The sequence below is a fragment of the Lagopus muta genome, chromosome 5 (genome assembly GCF_023343835.1).
Source record: "Lagopus muta isolate bLagMut1 chromosome 5, bLagMut1 primary, whole genome shotgun sequence".
Lineage (NCBI taxonomy): Eukaryota > Metazoa > Chordata > Aves > Galliformes > Phasianidae > Lagopus > Lagopus muta.
In genome coordinates, this window is record NC_064437.1 from 53,508,947 (window position 1) to 53,519,375 (window position 10,429).

A 10,429-nucleotide genomic window follows, 5' to 3' on the forward strand; every position below is an offset into this window, starting at 1 on the left:
ATGATAATGTTAATGTATTTTATGACTGCGCTGTGACACTCGACAAAACCCCTATTAATAACAGCTCAATGAGGTGTGGAAGTTCTTAACGGGGTGCTTTGGGGGACGGGGGATCTTTCACCCCGGGGAAAAGGTTTGCACAACAGTACCACAGCATCAGTTGTGCCACAGGAAGAGCAGTGCCCATAGACAGCATTTCTGGGGTTAGCACACATCACTGTCTGAGGTTGGGACTCTCCTATGAGCATTGGTGCATTACTACCCTGAAACCAAGAAAAGAAACAGCTTAAAACACCATCTAGTCTTCCCCCATTAGAACAACACCCCCCAACAAACCTAAGCCCCTCTCTGCCAATCCCCAGATCTCCAAGCTGTGCCCTTTATCCACTTGCCCTCCAGCAGCCACATCCATCTGCCACCTCTTATTGACCCACCCATCCCTTGTGGTCTTCTGCCTCTATCATTTGACTCAGCCATGGGTCACTGATGGCCAAATGTTGGTTGGGCACTCAGCTCCAGCCACTGAGTTTCCCTTCACCCTTCCCTCAGACCTGCTTCAGCTGCAGCATCCCCACCAGAAAGCACTGCCATGGGTGGTAGGGCCATCACCTCATGTTGGCGCAGACAGCGTGACACACGAGTCCTTTACCTTCTTTGATGCTTCCAGGGCAAATTCCTCCAGAGCCTGCAAAGTTTGCCTCTCCATTTCACATTAACACTAGTTTGGAGCTGCCCTCTGGCCCCCAAGGGTGAAAGGTCAATCCTTTATTTACTCAGCCCCTTACTTAGTTCATCTGCAGCCCTTTCAGGGACTGGAATAACAGACACAAAGTGGGCTGCTAACCTGCTCCCCATCCTCTGCCTGCTGCACCGGGCAGGGAGGAATGAGCATCACATGCTCCAGGTACAGCACAGCATTTCCTACCCAAGATCAAGGTTTGTCTCAGTGTGAAGCAGAGTTCAGGATATCAGGAGTTTGAGGGCAGGAGGGAGCCACGCTAAGCTCCTGTGTTGCCTGAGCACCCAAGCAGCCCCAGCTCTGCCTTGATCCCATAAAAAGCCATACATCACCTGAACACTGCCCAGCATCTCCCATACCTGACCTCACCTTTGAGAGCAGAATCTGCCCAAGAGCCCTACATCCTGGGGTCAGCAGCACTTAAAGGAAGGACAGCACTGAGTACTGGCATCCCCTGCAGCGCCATCTTCCTCTCAGAGAACTCAGCTAAGGGAGAGCTGTGTCCCTGCTGAGGGTTATATGGCTGAGGTGGAGCTGTCAATGCTCAGCATTTGGCAGGATGAAATGCCTACAGCTGTGGGAAGGCTTCTTCATTTGTTGTTACTATTGTTGTCATTACTGGAGAAGGGGTTTAATTCCTGTGTTTTCCCTGTGCCCATTGTAACCTTTGAGCCCATTGCAGCCCCAAGTGCTGCAGTCATGGGGCAGTGCCCTGGGAAGATCCCCTGGTGCTCACTTCTCTTCCCGCACCTCCCCTCCAGATATGCAGAGGCTTTGCAAATACTGTGGAAATGCTTCCAGTGTGTCTTTCACTGGAAAAAAAAAAAAAAAAAAAAAGAATTTCATTAAATCTGCTTTGAAGTAGATGGGAAAATCTGCACGCTGTGCCAGCGCTTCGCTTTGTCTCCACTGGACAATTAGGAAGAACACAGCTTTCTAGGAGCATCACTTGTTCTTTCTCAGCTTTAAAACTTCTCTTCCACCTTGCTCTCCAGACTGCAGTTTTTTACTTCACCTCAGCTGTGGAAAAAAATAATATTAAGATGTTCTATTTCTGGTAATGGAAGAAAGCAGACACCGATTTTCCACTTTAAAGCTTTCCTCACTAACAAGATACAGACCAAGCATGATATATGTACTTTTCCCCCTAAGCTAGCAGAAACCTTTCTTCCTTCTGAAATTAAAAAAAAAAAAAAGACAAAAATTCAGTAGTTTCCTCCCCGAGCTGATGGAGATCTCTCTGGAGGAAATGTGTCTGATAAGCCCAAGTGGAGTGGCCTCCCTGCTTTATCTCAAGCAGTGTCAGATGGGTATTTCCAACAGGATCCCTCCTGGACACCGCAGCGTCAGGTTTCTCTCCCATCCCAACCAGGCGTTGCAATGGGGATGCCCATCCTATAGCACACGACAGGAGTTGGGCCCGGAAATCTGGCTGAAAATGGGGCCAATTACCCATTAATTGGTGCCGCTCGCTCCCTGGTGATTAATTGCTGGGAGAAAGCGTGTCACATTTTGCAAGCCCAGACTCCAGCACGGTGACACCATGGGTCCTTTATCAGGCCAGGGGCCAGGCGCGGCACCAGCCTGTCTGAGCCTGGCAGGTACCTCCGTGTCCCATGCCTTGTTTGTTTTGGTGTAAGCCTGAGCGTAATTGGGGCTAAAGCAAAACACCCACAGCAAAACAAGTGTGGCGCCAATGACGGACACGGCCCTGCAGCCAGCGTGCAGACAGATGGGAGGAGAGCCTGCCCAAGCAGCCCAGGTGGAGATGCTCGGACAGTTCAACATGCGGCTGTTGACCGAGCAATTCATTTTCAGCCACCTCCCTGAGAGCAAAGACCTCAGCCACAAACCTGCAGCGTGCCAGCCTGGATATGGGCAGCCCCCATGCCAGCTTCACTCAGAGGCATTGGGCAGAATGGGGGGAACCATGGGATGGGGTGTCCGTGCAAGGGGATGCCCAGGAGATGGGCTATTTGTGGGATGGGGTGGCTTTGGGATGGAAAGTCCATATAATGGGTTGTCCATGGAATGGAGTTGTCAGTGGGATGGAGTTGTCCATGTTATTGGCTGTCTGTGGGATGGAATGCCCAGGGATGGGCTGTCCATGGGGCGGTCTCCCCATAAGGCAGTTCAGTCCCACTGCATCCCATACTACCCTTCTGTTTAGGGGAGCAGGGTCACTGGCACCAGCCATGGGACTTTCACATGGCTTTCCTTGCCTTGGCACCACGCTGAATAATTCATGTACAAGACAGAGAAGAGGATAAATTGAAGGCAGTGATTAACATGAGTTATTTTATGTGGTAGGAAGATCTATCAGTCTGGCCCCGCCAGGCTGCAGTGATTAATGCAGTGCTGCTCCCTCCGACTGGAGTCCCTGCATTCAATTACAGGTGCTAGTGGGCTCCTGAGCAGCCAGAAATCAGCAGATGAGTCTGCATTCAGGACCAGGACAAGATGAAGCAAAGGGGAAGGCGCTCACCCCCTGCTGCATTGCGGTCTGCCAGATCAGAGTGATACAGTCCGACCCATTAACGCAAAAAGTTATTAGTAGGCTCTTGGGCAGAGTCTATTTTCATATTCATTTGCCTAATTAAATGTAAATCATTGCTCGGGATTACCACACAGCATCCCAAGCCCCATTAGCCACATGTATTCACCAGGGAGAAAGGGCTGCACCCTTCAGTTCACACATGATGTGCCCAGCCTGCATGGCCACCAGTGGATCTCTCACCTGTGGGTGATGACAGACACGGGAGGGGGACTTGGGGTGACCCTGCAGAGCACTCGCTGCTTTGGCAGTGCTGGGGATCACGTCTCTCCACTTCAAACAGTGACATCTGGCCATGGCTGCATGGGAGAGGCTCCGTGAGCATCCCAGCCATGATCAATATTTGGAGCCTGCAAGGCCTGGCCACCCCCCGCTGGGGGCCCAGCAGAGCATATGGGTGTTCCCAAGCCGGCAGCTCATGTTGCAGCAGCTTTTAAGATGTCACCGACCTCCTCGTGGGTCCCTCTGCCAATCACTTACGGCAAAGCAGTGGGAGACCAGCACCCAGCTTGGGGGTGCTTTGGTCCTCACTGGGGTCCTGCCACCAGCCCAGGAGCAAAGGTGAGGGCTGATGTGTAGCTGAGTATCCCTGAGCAGTCCACAGAACCTGATGCAAACCTTTCCTGGAACATCTTTGGAAGAAGATCCCACATCCTGTGGGATCAGTGTAGGATGGAAGTGTTGCTGCAGCCCCCAGCAAGCCTCTAAGGGTTTCCCATCACTCTCCTCCCCTCTCTTGTTCTTCCTTAATTATTCTTAATGGGCAAGCTCATAAGAGCTTCTATTAACTTTATTACAAGATCAATTAGTGCTTGCTTTTCCCCATCCTCCACACCCAGTGCTAATAATCCCATCAAATATGAAGACAGCATCGCACCGGTGCCCAGCAACCTGCAGAAGGTGCTCCAGCCGAGCTCCAGCTGCTCCATTGGACATCACTGAGATCGATGGATCCTCCCCAGGATTCAGCCTAGTAAGGAGGGGAGAGAGAAGATTAATTGGAGAAGACTTTGGCACCGACCAGTTCCAATATCCACTAACATGAGCTGAGCAAGAGCAGTTGGCAGCGGGATGCGGCCCCTCGCCTGGAGCCCCGTAGCTGGAGGAGGATACAGGTGTTTGTCAACGGAAAGATGCTGCAACATCAATCAGAGGCAGGGGCAGCAGGAGGGGGATGGGTGCTGGTGCCTCCAGTCATGGCCTTGCACTCTGAGCAGAGAAGAGGAGACCCACAGAGAGGAGGAGACCTCTGGCCGTGTGCCTGGCACTGGGTGAGAGTTGGTCCCAGAGATCCTTCCCCTACATCCATCCCCTTTGGATCCCAACCCCAAGAGCAGCTCTCTCGCTCTACTTCCGTACATTCCAGGCACAGACGGGATTGCTGGCTGCCAGCTGTAGCCGTGCCGGGTGCCCAGGCTGAGTGACAGCCCTTGAAGGGGACATTCAAGGAAACCGTGGGAGCGAGAGGATGTTGAGATGGTTGACCGGGGTCCTGGCTTGCAAAGCATCCCTCCTGCAGGGACGCCGGTTCCCACCCCAACGCGTTTCTCAGAATATCCTATGCAGTTTGGAAGGACCCACTTGAGCCTTCAGGAAAGGCCACAGCGTTCCCATCAGCCTGGACCATGTGCCCTGCCTGTGTCACACTGATGGCTCACAGCTTTGGCACTGGGAAGGACAGCAGGAAAACTCAGGCACTAAATCGGTCATGGGGCAGCACAGCTTGAAACTAAAGAGCTCCACATGGTTTTGCAGCCCCCCAGGACCCGCATCAGAGGGAGGGCTCATGGCAGAGGAACACCCAGAGCCTGAAGGGTTTCACAAAACCAAGATCTTGCACATGGATGGGGCTGGAGTGGCCATCAGGAATAGAGCCCTGCCTTTATTCCCTCAATCAGCCTTGAGACCAACACCGGGACCATTTCCAGGTAGAGATCCTATTGGGCACTGGGGATCTCTCAGTCACTGCAGGGTTCTCCAGCCTCTACCCTAAATCCTGCCCTTTTGCCATTTTCCCAAGCAGCCCATTCCCAGCCCATACCCTGTCCCTATTCTTTCCCATGAACGTCCTTCCCCCCGTCGAGTCAGTATGAGGCCTTTTGGACTCCATACACCTAGGACCTGCCCCAGCCACCTGGCACTGAACCAGATGACACCAGAAAACGGACCCTATAGACTTCCAACTTCAAGGCCAAGTGCTGCCCTTTAGAGATGGAAAGGGGGAGGATGACGCTCTTCTTCAATGGGGCCATTGCTGGGCTATGGGACAAGAGAGCAAAGCGGTGCTGCCCCCGCCTCCCCCAGCCCTTCCCAACCCAACGAGGCTGGGAAATAACACTCTATGCAAAAGGAATTGAAAGGGCTTCTGCGTGCGCGCGCATGTGTGTGAGCTCTGCCAGGTTAATACTGCTGCCTATTTGCCTGACAGCTCCAAGATTGATTACCCGCCGCAGCGCTCTTTATAACTTGATCAGTTGAATTAATCTCTGGCTGCGGGCCCATCTGATGCCAGGCATCACAAATTTAATTTGGAGGTGTACGGGATCTTTTATCCCCGCCTCACTCTGCCACCCCCCATCCCTTTCCCTTTCTTTCCCACTTGCCTGCACCATGCTGCTGCCTTGGGGATGGCCCAGGCTGTCAGAGCTTCCTAAGGGCTGCAGGGAATAGCATCAGCAGGTAAACCCCTGCTACCCACAGAAAAAGAGAGGGAAAATAATAAAAAACCCAACAACATCAGAGGCCAAAGCAGACACTAAGTAAGACATATTAATGTGCTAAAGACTTAATGAAGTTTAGGGGGGGTGGCGGGGATGGAGGGGAAAGTGCTTACTTTATTAGTTTATGGCCGATTAATGGGAACGGTCATTACATTGATGGAGATGGATTGCTCCCATCAAACACAACCACCAGCCCCATTCTGAAGGTAGAGGGGTGCTGGTGCTGGGGCATCTCTGCGTGGCTGGGGCACAGCGTGGAAAGGAGGGTGCTGGATGGAAGAAGGCTGGGGGGAGCCCACGGGTGCCATGAGCTGGGGTTCAGGTGATGGGATCAGTGCTTGGTGGAGGGGAAGGAGAAGTGGGAATGGGTGAGGATGGAGGCAAAGGAGACCCCAAACCAATGGGGTGATCTCATGGCCTCAACATGTGTTCAGGTCCAGAGGGAGGAGGGCACCCTGCATGCCAGCTCCCAGCCAGAGAGGCCACAGCACAGAGATATTGCCAGGAGGCAGCTCCATGGTAATGTGAGCAGTAGAACCTCCATGCAAGGTCTTCAGGACATGGAAATGTCTTCCCACCCCTCTCCTAGCTCAGCATCCCTCCACCTGGGTACATTCCATTGTAGATCAGCTCCTATCGCAGCCAGCTGATGGATGACCCTGAGGATAACTCAGCCCCAGACCCCAGCAGAGCAATCCTAGCTCGCACCTTGTTGCAGCTCAGGGGCTGAGGGACCATCCCCATCCCTGCTGGTGGTCAGTATGGGAAGGATGCTCAGCCTCATGCTGGCATCAAGCGGTACTGCTCCCCAGCACCCACACAGACCCGCAGGCTTTCATCATTCCCAAGTGATGAATAACCATCCTAATGAATGGAGGGAAATTGGATTAGCACTGAACACCCATGTGCTTAAACTGGGGCTGATTAAACCCCCATCTGTGCAGGGAGTGGTCAAGCTTCGCGCTGCTCAATGCAGGGAGCTGGCAGAACTTGTGCATGGCCCTGCCTGCAGCCTGTCAGGTTGGTTATGGTGTTAAGAGGAGTTTTCTCCCTCTGCCCCTGGCAAAGTGTCCCTGCAAAGCTAAACTGGCTAGTTTTCCCTGGTGCTGGACATTCCTCAGCTTGCTGTCTGGTTCCCAGCAGACACTCTTGCAATTAGAAGAAGGAAATGTATGAGACTTAGAGACATCAATCCCACCCTCCATGACTCAGTTTCCCCCATCTCCAACTCATACAGGTGATATCTGCTTCAGTGCAGTGGCTGTGTTCTGTTCTGGGGCTCACTGCGATGCTTGCAGTTCAGGGTGCTGCCCCTTGCCAGAATGCCAACCCACCTGGGCTTAGTGCCTCCCTGGCTGTGCCAAGAGCCCCTTTGGATTGGCACAACCTGGGGTTTGGCTGCAAGCATAGCTGGCACTGATTTGCTCTCACTTTTCTAATAGATAAAACTGCAACAGCTGCTGAGTGGGCATCGGTATGCAGGAAAGTGCTGCCACTGCTCTGAAAGTCCCAGCAGTGCCAGGACAAGGTCCAGTTGCATCTCATGTATCGCCACATCAACCTAGAGCTCCAAATCTCCCCCCAAGGCCTATGCAGACCACTGACCCACACCCCAACTGAGCCACGTGCCCCATGGATCCTCTGCCATAATAAAGCCTCAGGTGTCCCAGCCCAGCCACATCACCTCCTCCACGCACTGCGCAGCGCTGGAGCAGCAATAAAAGTGTCACTGCCGTCTCCTCGTGCATCACCAGAGCGCGGCATTTCGGGAGTGGCCCGCGCAGAGGTTAATTATTGCTTCCCTCTCTTCCCCTCTCGCTCCCAGTTTAAGATGGATCTGACTGTCAGCAGGGGTGACAGATGAAGACAAAGCACAGGTACGGCTCCCATGAACTCTGCGCCCGCCTGCTTCATCCCAGAGCAGCCAGGAGCGCTTAGCGGAGCTGGGGGAGGCAGAGGAGGGGGCATGGGGAGGAAGAAGTGACCTGTCATCTTGGAGCAGGGATGCCAGGATGGGAGAAGAGAATATGGTTCTGCTCATCCTTCTTATACTTCTAAAGAGGGGCAATTCCCTGGCCATGGGAGCAGGGAGAAGGGGAATATCCTCTTCAGTTTCAAGGCAGCCCAGAGTGCTCCATCAGGAAGATGGATTTGTGCCCCTTCCCCTGCAAGTCGCCTGCAGCTTGTTGCGGTCTGGTTTAGCTCTCAGCCATGTGGAAGGGCTGCCAAAGCCCCAGGGGCTGCGGGCTGGGGGATGCACCAGGGTAGAGCTGCAGCTGCATCACCCTTAAAACCAGGGGTTGCCCTAGTGGGATAGGGGCAGAGAACACTGCAGTAGTGGGGCTGGAAGCAACTGGACCCAAAGCCCCTCTGCAGAGCCCCAGGACAGGGCAGGAGCTCCACCTCCTGTCCCCATCTTGTGGCTGAACCCGCAGGGAAGGTCTGACTCCAGCCGTTCCCCAAGGACACGCTTCCTCTCCAGGCTTTCCGGCTGCTTCAGCCTCATTTGATGCCATTTACTGCAGTCGCTGAAGGAAACATCACTTCAAATTAAACCAAAGGGGAGCACTTCAGCCGGACAACTTTGAAGTAGGAGATTTTGATAAAAGCCCACATTTCCTCCCCCTCTTGATCTTTGTTTTCCTCTCCCAGTGCTGAGTTCTAGCCTGGCCCAGACAGGGGAAAGCTGTGGCTCTCTCCTGGAGACCAAACACAGCACCAAATATTCTCTCCCAGGATGAAGCTGTGGGCTTGGTACCCCAGGTGCAGCTCCCAACCCCAGCAATCCTCCTGAGCTGCACAGCCTGGGGACCTGGATGGGAGCACATCCCTCCCAGCACGACAGCTAAACAAGCCGAGACAATTAAATGTGCTGTTTGATGGCTGCCTGGCAGAGCCTCTCTCTCTTTTAATAAAAGGCCTCTTTCCTGAAGTCGCTCAGGCTGCAGCAAGGGCTGAAGCACGGGAGCCCTTCACATTTAATTAAACAGCACATTCAAGGCAGCATCCATGCTGCTAGGGATGCTCTGGCACAGGACAAGCAAAATGTCCCTGCCCAGATGCTGGCCCCCGACCCAGGAACAGGGATTCCTTTTTATGGACCCCATCCCCACTTCCACCAGCTCTGCTCCTCATCAGGAGGCAGAGGGAAGCACCCTGATCCTGCCCGGGTGCATAAGAGAGATGGATAAGGGCAGGGGCAGAGGGGACACTGGGCAGCTGCGGGATGTCCCAGAGAGCACTTGCTCAGCTGGGACCTCCAGCTTAACCCTTCCATAACTGTGGGTGGGTGGCAGAGAGAGAGAGGTGGAGTTTGGGGTGACTCGAGGTCAGGAGACCCATTCTGATGTGCTCCAGTCCATCACTGCACTCCCAGGACATCCCAGATCTGGGATGTGAATTTACAGGTTGTTCACCCAGGAGCTGCAGTTTCCCCGGGGCGTGGGGCTGGCAAGCTGTGGAAGAGCACAGGAACCCCCCAGCCTTCATGGGTGCAGCGGCTGCTGCCATCACTCACACTTTGAGGCCTGCCAAGCCAAAGGCGTGGTAATTGTGAGCCAGATCTCCCCACTTTGGAAGCAGCAGGGACCAGGCACGGAGGCTCCCATTTCCGCCTGCCTCCGGCTGTTACGGACCAGAGAAGTGACAGAGAACAGCCCCAGGGCCAAAAACACCGTGAGGAGAGACAGCAGCCAGCTCTGCGATAAGGCCATCCCCCCACACTGCCCAGATAACCCCCCAGGCATCAGGCACAGCCAAACCAGCGCTCCCCAAAGCATACCCCAATCCCAGCGCCTCAGTTTGGGGGACGTGCCACCCCCTCTCAGCCAGCACCTCGCAGTGCCAGAGATGGCAACCTGCCGCTGTTATTAAACTCTTTGCTTCCTGTTTTAAGCTGAATAATAAATTGCATGTCACATTAAGGCAGTGTTTATTAAAACCCATTGGCGTGGGCTCTGCGCTGCGGCGGCATTCGAATTATTGAAAGCCACCCCCCGGTGGAGACCCATTTGCTGCAAACACTGGAGGATTAGTTTCCATTTTATTTATCAGCCAGCGTAAGTGCTGGGCAGAGGCAGGGAAATGCTCTTCTTCAACCTGAATTGGGGTGAGGAGGGGTCACCGTGCAGAGGGTACAAGAGATGCTGCTGTTGCCAGGGTTTGGGACAGGCTGGGGACAGAGGTCCTGCTCGCAGGTGGCCGCAGCACTTGAGTCTCTATAGCTTGGCTGCTCCGCGCCTTAGTTTCCCCGCGGCCAAGCGAGGGAGCTGCATCGGGTGCTCAGCTCCGCGTCCCGCGGTGGCTCCGCCGGGAGGTGGCACTGTTCGGCGGTGGATGGGGACAGCACTGCGGTCCCCCGAGTCCGGGGAAGGACGGCGGCAGCTGCTGGGAGGACTGCAGCTCCCGCTCCCCGTG